General features: G+C 36.8%; 1 protein-coding gene across 6 annotated transcripts in view; it reads left to right on the top strand.

Annotated features, from left to right (window-relative positions):
- EPM2A (EPM2A glucan phosphatase, laforin) overlaps nucleotides 1-13390 on the top strand; it is a 67829-nt gene that overhangs the window by 31900 nt on the left and 22539 nt on the right. Inside the window, exons 1-3 of one of the 6 annotated variants that reach the window (XR_005126956.2) lie at nucleotides 3164-3282; nucleotides 6063-6239; nucleotides 7349-7596. The exons of 3 other annotated variants lie outside the window; for them this stretch is intronic. The gene's annotated coding sequence lies outside the window, so the exon portion shown is untranslated. Of the gene's footprint in view, nucleotides 1-3163; nucleotides 3283-5198; nucleotides 5238-6062; nucleotides 6240-7348; nucleotides 7597-13390 lie in introns of those variants that run through there. 2 more of the 6 variants (XR_008552803.1, XR_005126955.2) reach the window with 2 other exon arrangements.

The raw sequence follows: 13390 nt of genomic DNA, 5'->3' as shown, positions 1-13390 counted from the left end.
TCTCTGATGATTTCATTCCTCTCCTTTCTTTCTGGAATGCCTAGTATTTAAATATTGGAACCCTGGTCCAAGTCTTTTATATCTTTGACTTTTCTTCCACTCAGCTTACTTTATCAACCAATAGTACTATTTAGTTTTACATTCGGTTACCCCTCTTTATGTCCTTGGAGCTCTTCCTTTAATTCTGACTATCTCCAAGTACAGATTCATTTAACTTTCTCCAGAGAATAAACTTCCAGTTTTTGTCAGGATTGGGGAAGGGAAAGTTTCCTACCTAATAAGGATGGGGAAAATGAATCTGAGGATCTGGCTGCTTTTCAAACAGACTAGCAACCACTTTTCATTATTTCCTTCACCCACATCCAGAAGTACCTGACAACATCGGTTGGGGTTCTGTAGTACAATTCCAGACTGTCCTTAGTTTTTACTATTCCTGGTTTTAAGATTTAGCTTTATTCAGGTATGTCAAATTATTAGCAACCAATTGCTTTCCAACTCCCTCAAATTTTACTGTAACCTTTCCTCCTGTTTGCTGATTTCTTGTGTTTAAATTTTTACAAAGTCTTTTTATGTTAATGAAGTTTGGTGGAAAGGTCAAATTAGATGTGTGGAATCAATCAGCCTGCAATAAAATTAAAGTTAAATAAGATATTCAAAGCATCTAACATTAAATTTGATAAAAAAATTCAATAAATATTAAATTCATGCAGTATTTCTCATATTTAAATTATATTCTGTCCCCCTGACCCAAATAAGGTTCTGCTATGCTAGAATGAGATTTAAAAAATCCCAACATGCTCTTCCGTATTCAGACTGTACTTGGAACTAAACTAAATCTCCCTCATCAATAGATTTTTTTTAAAGATTTATTTATGCATACAAGAGCTGGGGTACAGGCCAGAGATGGGGGTGGTGGTGGTGAGAGGATTCACCAGAGACAGAGTGGGGAACAGAACAGGCAGATTGACTGAAATACACTGCTGAGGGGAGCAGCGGGCGAGGCAGGAGAGGTCTGCTTCACCATGTGTGTTTTTCCCTGGCCAGCCAGGGATTGAACTCGTGCTGCAGAGCCTGCAGATTGCTTCATAGTCTGGTGCTTAACTCCTTGCACCACCAGGGAGGCCCTCAATAGATTTTTTTAATATAAAAGAATGAATGTTTGCATTAAAGACACAGATGACTAATTTAATGAGACTTTAGCTGAAAAGTACTGTAATTTCTGTATCTTAAAAAGGCTTATTGCCAGTTAAACACAGTCAAGAGACATCAGTTAGACTCTATGAACATCATACTTTACACTTCAAAAATGTTACAATTTAGAAGAAAATATATTGTATAAGCACACTTATACTTTGTAGTCACTTTGGCTTATCAAGGAAAGATGTAATAATTTTCAAAACTCAAAATAATTTTAAATGCTGCAGAATAATAATTTTGTACATTTTAAAACATTGTTTTAGCTACACAGTTTCTAAAATGAATGAAATTGATTACTTTGGAGAGAGAGCGAGCAATTTGGGTATCCACCCATGTCTTTCATTTACCATTGGGTAACCTTGGAACAATCCCATATCAGTTCTGGATTTCAATTTTCCGCTTTGCAAAGTGAGCTCGTTGAACTAGATGGCTACAAAAGACAGTTTTTGAAATAATCAAGGATTAAAGTTAATTTTTAAAAAGTAAGGTTTAAGTAATATTTTCCCAATATGTTATATTGGTTTAACAGTGAATGCACTATTTCAGCCTCTTGGTTTCAGAATCAGGGAAAATTGCCTACAACCTCATGCTAACTGTGTTGGCTTATTTCCCTCATTTTTGTAGTCCACATGTACATTCAGCCCATCTTGACAGATGCTATAATTGAAAATACACATATTTTATAGTCAGTATACAAATAATCTTTGATAAGTTTATATATAAGCTTCTTATATTATGCTGTTTTCCCATTGCTCGTATTTATAACGAAATTTTGACAAGAAATAGCTTTTGGAGTAAATAAAAAATAGCCACAAAATTTTGTGTGCAGCAGGACCTAATTATATTGACCTACTTCTGTAGTTCACAATCAAGACATTATTGGGCAAAGGAAGAATCTAATTTCAATTGGTATTTACAGCTGATTGAATGATTTGACATTTTTCTAAGCAGTAAAACCAAGATTATAATTGTCCATGCTAGAGTAGGAAAGAAAATAGCATAATTCTCCTTCTTGGTGAGTTCTTCTGATTAGGCAGTGATTTTTATCGAGTGTTAACTGAGTATATGAGATTCTTGAAAAGTTCCTTTTCCCTATATAAATATCCCTATATAAATAATACTGTTCCTAGTTTATAAAATAAAATTAATGGATGATGTCTTTTCCTTCTGATAATATTCTTATATGGACATATACTAAAATGGATTATATATTTTATATATTATAAAATTATTGTGATTTATTTAAAAATCATATAAAATATTAGTGATAAATATTAGTATCCTAATGGTAATATGAACTAATGCAAATATGCCCTTTTCATTCTTATTTAAAAATCATATAAAATATTAGTGATAGATATTAGTATCCTAGTGGTAATATGAACTAATGCAAATATGCCCCTTTCATTCTTATTTCACAGAAATCATTTAAAACACTTTTGCTAACATTATGAAGAAAGCAGATTTGCTGAAAGTGTTGTTTTTGAATTAGTACAGTTATAAAGGAAGCATCTGGATGCTGTGCTGCCTTGTGTATTATCAACAGTATTGTTGTTTAAATTATAATTGAAATATATGGTCACAGGTGGATGAGCAGAAAGTTTGCTTGAAAGGATGTGGTTGTCAGACCTCAGGTTGCGTCTACAGAATGGTAGGAAAGAAGAGAGAAAAGTCCATTATATAAATCAAGTAAATTGGATTCCTATGTCATTATGGGGGTAACATGGAATTTTGCTATAAAAATAAAGGTTTTTACAACAAAAGAGAACAGAGAAATGAGTAAATACATGGTGGAGGATGAGAATTACAAGATGGGTGCAATGATAATATCTTAATGGTAATAAAATGACCACACAGAGTGGAGAAAAATCAATGACTAAGAGAACGCAGGGGAGTAGTGTGAGGAAGATGGCACTGAATCCAGGACAGACAGTGCCTCCATGGCCCCTGGCAGAAGGCCCAGTGCTGGGCATGGGGGCAGCTATGTCAGTGTAGTGCCCACTGTCTCTGTGACATCGAAGAAGGGGCATCAGTAGAGAGAGGGCCTGAGGTGTCAGTGGTGTATAGACAGCTGACTAATGGAAGGTAAACATTCTGACTCCTGACCTCTCTGGATTCTGACCAGATTCTCCCAATTCCATTATTACAGTGGTCATGACAACTGAAGAAGTTGTTGTCTCATTTTAAATGACTACAGAAGACAGGATGTTTTACACCAGCTAAGTAGCCTTTTTCTATAGTTTTTTGTAGGATGCTAGTCAGACCCGAAAGCAGACTAAGTGGCACACTAGATGGAGTCTTGGTAGGTCTGGAATTATAGACCAGGTTTTCCGTGGCTAGAATTAATTTCCCTGTGCTAGCCTTCATGGAAGGTCCACTGCAGGAAGCCCTGTGGTTCTGTTTGTTAGTGAACACATTCGAGGACATTTCTGTCTTGCTTTCAGAGGGTGACTATATTTACATCACTTTGCCAGTTATTGGTTATGGTTGGCTTCAGCTGTCTAGTTTCTTAGATCATAGCCTCATCTTTGGCTGATCAGAATGGAAAGATGGAGGAGGGAGCAATTTAGAAACAACCGTCCCCATCTGCATCATGCATACTATTTATGAGGATCGATTTTACTGTGGGCTATTTCTGTATCGTAAAGGTCTGCGATGACTTTTTCTGAAAAGCAAGATCTTTATTTCATGCTTTGATAAATTGTATGACATCTTTCACATCCTTTTTATCCTAAACCCTTTTAATTGTTCTCTTTGAATGTCATGAAGTCTTCTTGTCCTGATAAATGAATGAACAGTGATGAAAATATTAACTTAATTGATTAGTATATGTAAACATTATTCTCAAACACACACACAGATGACATATACTGTATACTCCATTTTATAATGAAGGATTGTTTTCTACCTACAGGCCCCATGGTGGGTTTGACCCAGTGCTGGAGCAGGACTCTAGAGCACAGGCTAATGAAAGCAGGGAGTAAATTTTAGATGTACAGAATTTATTGGGCAAGTAAAAGCACAGTGATGCTTTGTAACCACCAACTACTTCTGACCCTGAGAGAAAGGGAGTCTTCCATAGCATCCCTCATCTTACAAAAGAGCAACATGGGAAGCGAAGCTGCCAGCAGGAATCAAAGCCACAGCAGTCCTGCTCTGAGCTTGCACATGACTTACTCTCGGAGTCTTCACCATGTGCCTCTATTTCCTCTTCAGCCAGAGCCTCTACTTTCTTACATCAGTACTTTGTGCCATCAACTTCTGATCAAAGCAGACATCTGATTAAAACAGATGACAAAAAGCTCAGCTTATTTTCACTAGTCAAATTTTAAATTTCATTTAGTCCATGTAAGTCTGCATAAGTTGAATTCGTTATAAGAAGGACCTAAAACCTTTTTCTCTCTCCCGGGACCTTTGTGTCAATTTTTGAAAAGTGACAATTATTCAGGCATTTGCCTTATAGTTGAACTTGCCTCATTATCCTTTCTTGCCTTATAATTGTGAACATTTTATATTTGCTTTCTTTCTCCTTTCTTTAGATGGTGCATTCTGTCCCAACACCCCTTTCTTTTATGAGATACCTCTGATTGTCCTGCTTTGTTTTTCTGAAATAACCATAATCCTCGTACTTTTGTTGCTGGCGTTTATCTTGCTATACCCACTCCTCAAATGTGTGGCTCCTACTTGCCAGAGTGAATAGGCACATTTATGTAGAAGGAAGCATTAATAAGGGGATCTTCCCATATCAACTAAGTCATATTGATTTTCTACTGCTTCTCCAGCTAAGTTATGCCAGGAGTGACTCCTCTTGCTAAGTTTTATGGAAACTTAACACATTAAGCCCCAAAGCTTAGAGACATACTATATGGGAAGTCACCAGATAATTTATTTAAATAGTGACCTCTCCAAGAAGTTGAGTTTATGCCCAGGTTTTTTTCTGTTTTGGTCTCATTTTAGGAGGGAAGAGAAATCTAAAGCTAAAATTAGTGATCAACCAGGAATAAAAATTGAGTCTCTCAAAAATGATGAATTGATGAGAGGTATGCTATGTTACAAAACTAGCAGGTCAGTGCAAAGCATCAGGAACCAGTCTGTTATACATAATGAAATCTACCTGCATCTATAAAGCTACATGTATGTCTATAGCTGGTTATTCTTCATATCCTAGAAAAATTAGAAAGGAAGAAAAAAAGAGGAAGGATGAAGTAGAAAATGGAAGGGAAGGAACATAAACATCTCTTCTGTAATTGGCTACTTTTTCTGCAGCTCCTCTATGATAGCAGGTGGTAAAATGGGTTATTTTTTAAATCCCATTTCTTTCTGACTCATTCTCTGTCTCTTAAGAGTTTACTCTGAATAATCTGTTGTTTTTGATGTTACCAGAGATTTGGAAATAGGGCTTCTTGTGTCTCATTGCTTATAGCCATGTTGAATTTTTATTACTTTAGATCTTTTTGGAAAAAAAAAACCAGGGATGCAGTGAAAGGGAAAGAAGCATTCTGAGAGACATCAGGTTGGCAGAATTTATTAGCAGCCTTCAGCCAGAATAATAGCTATTTACAGATGACAGGGTTTCATGAATTATCCTTTAATTCAGGACATTTAAGTCAGATATTGTTAAGTCAAAGCAAGAAAAATGGACAGTACAGGTGGTATCAGAGAAGTTGGAAATTCAAGTATTCAGTTGATTATAGAAATTGAGTTGGCCATAATATTGGATTGAAGTCCACATCTAAACACATATTTAAAGCATTTTCTACTTTCTATTCTTAATATGGCCATCAGTGACTTTGACCTGTCTTCATTCCATCTTTGCTTAACTACTGGGTTGTCGAAAGTCATGACTTATTTTTTGTCTTTTCTAGGCAAAAGTGCATCATGGCTTTTCCGACAATCCAATACTTTTTGAGCACCTGCTTTTTGCCAAGCTCTAGATAGGAGGGATACAAAGTCAAACAAGACCTCATGTCTCTCCTTGAGAAACTAATAGCCCCAGAATACAGACAAATAAAATATATGCTACTGTGAAAATCTTAATACAAGTAAGTTACTCTTTATTTACCTATATTTTCAATTTATCTTCTTTATACATATACATATATATTTATTTATACAATAGCTGGAGTACAGGTCAGAGGCACAGGAGGGTGAGAGGATTCACCAGAGACAGAGTGGGGAGCAGAACAGGCAGACAGACCGAAAGCACTGCTGAGGGGAGCAGCTGGAGAGGGCTGCCACACCATGTGGGAATCTCCCTAGCTGGCTGGGAATCGAACCCTCACTGCAGAGGGTTTGGACAGCTTCATAGCGTTGTGCTCAACCTGTTGCGCCACCGGGGAGGCCCCTCAATTTATCTTCTTTAAGTGGTCTTGAGTGGAGGAAGGTCTTGAATTCCTGTTGAAATATCTAGGTTTAAACTGTGATTTACTTATAAAATTTACTTAACATACAATTTTCAGTACCAACTTTTTTAATAAGGGGAGAGACCATGGCTATTTAAATTTTTATGAAATAAGGAAATTCATAAAAGTTTTACTTGCCTCATATTCTTATTTTCTCATTTTAATAAGTCTTTTCAGTAATTATAATATTGAAGTACAGGAAAAATTGGGTAATGTACCATGAAATTGTGCTTTAGACTTTTATCATTATTAAATAAAAATCTCATATAGATCTGAGTACAAGACCTTTGTCTTACACAAGTACAGTACATACGATTTTATAGTTGTTTATATAAAACCTAACCCCCTGCCCTCAAAACTTGCCCCCCAACTTAATCCAAGTAGTAAAAACTGCCTTGCTATAATGTGGCAAGTCAGGTTGGGTGGAAATCTATATGGTGGACATTATAATCTTTTGGATTGACATGAACTTAAAATTTTTATAGATATTTTACCCACAATATAATAACTGCTAAGAAACTTCCTATAGGAATCTTTTTTTTGTTTGTAAGTCAAGTGACTGATATTCCATTCCATCTCCTTTGGGACCAGGAGTGACTTAAGGCCTTGCCTGTTGTTTAATCTTCAATCATACATGTCACAGTAATGAGGTTTATAACCCCAAGATATAGCTTCTTGACATATTATTTAAGCTGAAGAAAATTGAGAAATAGCCTGTGTAGGTAATGCTTTCTCATTGTACCCTGAAGCAGGCAGTAAGATCTTCATGTGAGAGAGGTGCTATACCCAGAGGCCAGGGGCATTCTAATCTCTGAAGATGGAGGAACACGCCTTGCCAAATTTCCTGAGCTCATATCCTTTTGTTCTGTCATTCTACATCCCTCACCCCCAGACATTCTGTTCATCATTAAACTAGTATAAAGCATTCAGTTTTTACTCCTTTCTGTCCTCATTCCTTTATGAAATGTAAAACTTTTATTAAATAAAGTTGTGTGCTTTTCTCTTGCTAATATGTCTTTTGTCAGTCAAATTTATAGGATTTCAGACAATCTAGAAAGATAGCATGAAAATGAATTTTTTTTCCTTCCACAAATCTGAAATTCTTTGCTGGAATTTGTATAAACCTAGAAACAAATATTTCTGAACACAATAGGAAAGTGGATATTAAAAAATTTTCATTGTATGAAGAACTCTAATCCATTGGCAAGATAAACAGTTGACATTAATGTCATTAAAAATCAAAATCACCTTTGGGTTTGGAACTTAGAAGAGTGTTGTGCTTTTCACTCTTTTAACTTATAAAAGAGAAGTAGATTTTTCTACGTATCTGGGTTTCTGTAATAACCTTATAAGGTGTGTGACATCCCAGAGTGGATTTTTTAAATTATCCATGAATTGAATTTAAATTTAAATGAAAGCCACATAACTTCTACCTGGAATTCAGTTGACTATGCTATTATAGAGTAAGACTTAAAAAAAAAAAAAACCCACCTTAATTTAAATGAGAAGAGTAGGAAAGACACCTGCTGGTATTTCTGCTTTTAGAAATAAAATTAAGGAACAACTAACTCTCCAACAGAAACTATACCAGAATCTGAGGAGATGAAATGAGAAGGAAAAATGAGTTTAGGAACAAAAGTCCTCTTTTGTGCTGTAAATGGTGAATCCCAACTACAGATTTTCATTAAAAATAAGAAGCGTATAAATTTTTAAAATGCTATGGAGTGCAGCGCAGGCCAGTCACTTGATGGAACACATCTGTAAATAAAATGCAAAATAAAGACGGTAAACTGCCTTCACGTTTGGCAGATGCAGATAGTATTCACTACCCAACTTTGACTTAAAGTATTTTGTCTTGTTGACTCAACTAATTTCTTCAGCTTATTCAAAGGTGTCTGTCTTAGGCTGCTTTCTTGCTAGTGCAAATAGGTTATTTTTGAAAATGAAAATATTAAATATAGAGTAAAGGCAGCTAGTCTACTGAGAAAACTTCAGAAAATGAGGTTTCACTCCAGACTGGAAGAGCAGACTGTCCTATGATACGCTGAGCTGATGGACATTCGGAGTCCTCAGTGCAGGCAGAGTTGAAGGGCATATAGCTGGGTGCATCACCTGAGAATCTAGGTGTCTGAGGTCAGCAGGCTCTGAAGCCAGAGTGTATATCTTTTGCTGTTTCAGGCATGAAATGATAATCTTTTGATTAGACCATGAAATTGCTCCTTAAAATGAACTTGAAAATATTAACAAAATGCTGCTCCTTGTTCCTATATTTTGAATAGGAACCTTCCCTATAGCAGCCTGAAGCTCCATGTGACCAGACAGATTGTTATAAAAACACCAATTCTATTGAAAGTCAGTCATGATTATGGAGCAAGTGGTTAAGAGAAGCTAGCATAGAAAGAGAAGGAAAAAATGGAAGAAAAGGACTAGAAAAGAATACAAAGGAGAAAAAGCAAAGGTCCGGAAGAAAAACCAAACACATCCTAATGTTGAGAGTAAGTCCTGTCAGATAGGAGACATTGCTTTTGTAAAAATAAATTACAATGAAGAAAAAAAATTACAATGTATGTCTGGAAAGAAAAACATCAGAAAGAATACATTTCTCAAATTAAAAAAAGGTGGAGTATACTCTTCTTAATTGTAATTTCTCACACTTCAAGTCTTTTTGTTGAATGTAAACCTATTATAGATAGTCTCTCTCCCCTGGTTATTATGGAGGCTTTTAGAGATACTAGACAGTCCTGTGGAAGGCATTCTGTATGAGAAGTCTACATTTTGCTCTTCAAGAGTTGCAAGACATACATACCCTATGTCTCCATGCCTCTGTTTCTGCCTGTATATTAACAAGTCCATGAACCCACCCAAGTAGGCAATTTAGCTATATAAGTCCATTTAGCTATATAAGTTAGATAGTTGTCCTTGTAATAACTAGAAAGGAAGAGCCGGAATGCCATCAAGAGCCTGTAGTTCTATTTTGGACTTAGGTGCTGGCTGTATGAATATATTCAGTTTACTTAGCAGCAGTATTTACTGGACAGCAATTTATTGAGCAGCACAATATATGTATGTTCTAAATCTGTTATGTTTAACAGAAAGTTTTTAAAAGCTTAAGTTCTCATTCTTGAACATATTTTTTTTTTAACAAATGAAAACGTACAAAAATCCTAATGTGTTTCAAAGAGAAACAACCAAAATACTTTGTTGGAACATTTTCCTCCAACGGTTTCCAACAGAAAATGAGATTTCCAATAATGGCAAACAAAAAACAATGGTAAAATATAGTTAAAGACAAAAAAAATTCTTTAAAGACCATTGACTTATTTTTCCATAAGTCTTCCATGGTTGTGGTTTAGGTCTTCCGTACTGTACTTATTTTACTTGTTGACGTTCATCTGAAGAATGCAGCGAGGCCAAATGATTGCATTTGTGAAAGTGCTTTTTGATATTTCTTAAAATATGATGGAAAAGCCAAAGCGATAGTAGTATAGCATACACCATAAAGGGAACGGATAAAGCCTCTTAGAAGTATATTTGAAGTTTTAGGGTCCTAGTCACAAAACAGAATTATTTAGAAATTCAATAAAGCAGTGGGACCATCTTCATTTTATGAATCAAAACTATAATGCTAATCATTTGCTTTTAATATCAGTAAGAAGAGGGTGGGTAGAATTTTCATGTGCATAATATATGTTTGAGACAATAACCTTTTCTGTATATGCTCTTTATCCCATTTTGGACAATAACTAAGTTAGGAGATTTTTTTTTTTAAAGATTTATTGATTGATTGATACATACATACATACAAGCACTGGGTACAGTCAGAAGCACGGGAGGGTGAGAGAATTCACCAGAGCCAGAGCGGGGAGCAGAGCAGGCAGAAGAACCAAAGTACACTGCTGAGGGGAGCAGCAGGCGGCAGGAGAGGTCTGCGTGCCATATGGGACCCTCCTCCGGTGGCGGGGGAGCAGCCGGGGATCGAACTGGCGCCGCAGAGGCTGTGGGCAGCCTCGCAACCCAGCACTCAATCGCTGCACCACTGGGGAGGCCCTAAGTTAGGAGATTTTTTGTTAATGCACCTGAATCACCAACGAGGAGTCTTAATGCAGCGATGCTGGTCTCTGTGGTGGACTCCAGGATCTGGTGGCATTCTCAGCTATAGCCAAGCTTCCTCTTCTCTGTGGTTGTTTTACATTCAGGATCATTCTTCTCTCTTTATGTAAATATAGAAGAACACACTACATAATTCCTGGTTCTCCTTGCTGGATAGGGAAGGTGGCTAGCTCATTAATACGTCACTCACTATTTCTGGTTGCACAAATGCTGTGCATTGCGAGGCGGAGGAAAATGCTCCCAGGAAAGCTGCTTTCCATCGATAGAAACAGGTGTTCTCTTGTTCTTGTCAAGTCAGCTCCCTTCTGAGAATCTCAGATAAGTGGTCCAAATTACATCTAAGAGGAAAATTCACCAGAGCATAATTACTTTCCATCAGGGTGCCACAAAGAAGGAAAAAAAAAGAACACTGGAAGTATATTGTCATCTACTTAATCACCATCATTCAAAAAAGCTGATGTGAAATTCCTTACTTCAAGACAAATCGTATAGCTTTGGTGACAAATTAGGCATATTTTCTAAACACTAAATTATATTTCTTCTAATTCACATTTGGCTAAGAAAAGCTGACTAGTCTTTGTAGCAATGGACTCTAAGAGATAAGGTTTGCAGCTGCCATTTCAAACAGTGCATTTTGTCTATTCTTCAATAGCTTCTTCCTGTGTTTCTATTCATATTGAATGAATCCCCTTCTTTATCTCTTTTGGTAAGCTAAATTTTGTCAGGATTGCTATCTCTGCAGGAATCAGGCATTTTCCTTACATTACCTTGCCTCTCTTCTCCCTTCCCCCCAGTCCCTACCCGAGAGCTAAACTTGTGGAAAACAATGGATTATTACTGTAGATAGAAATAGTAAAGCTTAGCCTCATGATAAACAATTGTCTAGCTCAGTGCATAAGACATCATCGCCATCAGATTTTATGGTGTATTTCTCTGCATTTACAAAAAGCACTAGAACTGGAAAATGTCACTTGAAGTATAAATGCAAAATCTGAGACCAATAAAACTAGATGTGACTATAAACTCAACCACTGATTAAATATGAGGAGGTTGCTTAAATAAAATATGCTATATATTGACCTAGCTGTCTTATATCTTAGAATATCCCAGGATTGTACCTGGTTCATGTCAGTCATTATAAAGGAAATAGAATATTTCTGGGAGCTGTGTAGACTTTTGGGGAGGTGATGTGACAAGTGGTGATCCTGCATCTACATCAGCACCTTTACCTGGGGCCCAGGCCTTCAGTTTGCCTCATGTGTTCCTAGTTCCCCATCCCCTGCTTTCCCTCTGTGACCCTCCTGTTTATCCTTCCAGCCTTATCATGGAGAGCCTGCTACCCTGATAGCTGCTCTTTGCATTCCACATTTGTTTTTCCTTTTTCCCTTCAGTCCACTGACCAGTGGGATAGACATGCCCAATCACAGAATAAAACTTGCCTGGATGATGATGTTACTATGGGATGGACTTCCTAGCTTATTATATATCTAAGGCAATGATCAACAAACCTGTCCTGTAAAGGGTTGGACAAAGTATGTTTTAGGCTTTATGGGTATATGGTCTCTGTTGCAGCTACTCAGCTCTTGCACTGTGGCGGTGTTCCTGAAAACTTTATTTACAGAAACAGATATGGGGCCGGATTTGGCCCAGGAGCCAGTTTTCTGACCCTCTAAGAGGTCAAGATAAATGTTGGAGTTTGAAGGACCGTAGCCATTATGAAGCCCAGCTCTCCCCACAGGGTGGGCCACAGAGAACTGTTTCCCCATAATCAAGGTTAACTGATGAAATATGTTTTTGAAATGCTGTGTGACTTGTCCCTACTCCATGGCTCACCACCACATGGGCATTCTAGGGGCTTTGACTTATTGAGGAAAGTAATATTAGTAATCGCAACAGTGATAACTAGTACTGTAATAGTGTTAGCTATGTATCAAGAACTATTCAAATGCTTTTACCATATTTTCTCACTTAATATCACAACTCTATAACGTTGGCAGTTTTATTGATGTCACCTATAATCAGTGAAACTGAATCACAAAGAGGTGACTTAACCTGCCCAATGTGAGGTAATTATTGAGGTAATTATTGGGGTTCCCAGTGGGGGCAGCCTGGCCCCAGGTCTGTGTCCTTAGCAGCCCTCCACCCCCAGGTAAATCCAGGACACCTCTGGGAAAGCCCATGAGCTGGAATGTACTTTTTCAATCCATTGTCTCAGTTTACACATTAGAAGGTCAGGTCTAGAGAGACTCCAGTGACTTTGCAAAGGTCAAAAGTGTAATTAATAACTGTGATAAGTCTACAAATCAATTAAATCACTACCTGGTACTTGAAGAAATGCTTCATTTAATCTTTTATAAAGACAGAAAATCCTTAAAAAATGATTAATTACCTCTAGTTTCATTTTTAAATTCAGGTTTTTATAACTAGTTTCATTTCAGTGGGGTGAATATACAGTTTGATTTTTAAAAGGGAGAATTATTTTCACCTTTAAAAATCTGATAGGCAATCCCCTGTCAAGGGAAGGATGATGAATCTTTATCTCCACTTCTGATCTCTCTCTCTAAGTCAGTGACTTCCAATCCTCTTTAGAATCACTTGGAGTGCTTGGAAAAAAATGATTGTCAGGCCACCCTGCCACCTCAGAAATTCTGTTTTAATTGAGGCTCTGGCATAAGTGTTTC

The sequence above is a fragment of the Talpa occidentalis genome, unplaced genomic scaffold (genome assembly GCF_014898055.3).
Source record: "Talpa occidentalis isolate TD23 unplaced genomic scaffold, MPIMG_talOcc4v2.1 talOcc4.2, whole genome shotgun sequence".
NCBI classification, from domain to species: Eukaryota; Metazoa; Chordata; class Mammalia; order Eulipotyphla; family Talpidae; genus Talpa; species Talpa occidentalis.
The sequence above is the reverse complement of the archived record's forward strand: the minus strand, read 5'-3'. Positions and strand labels throughout refer to the sequence as shown.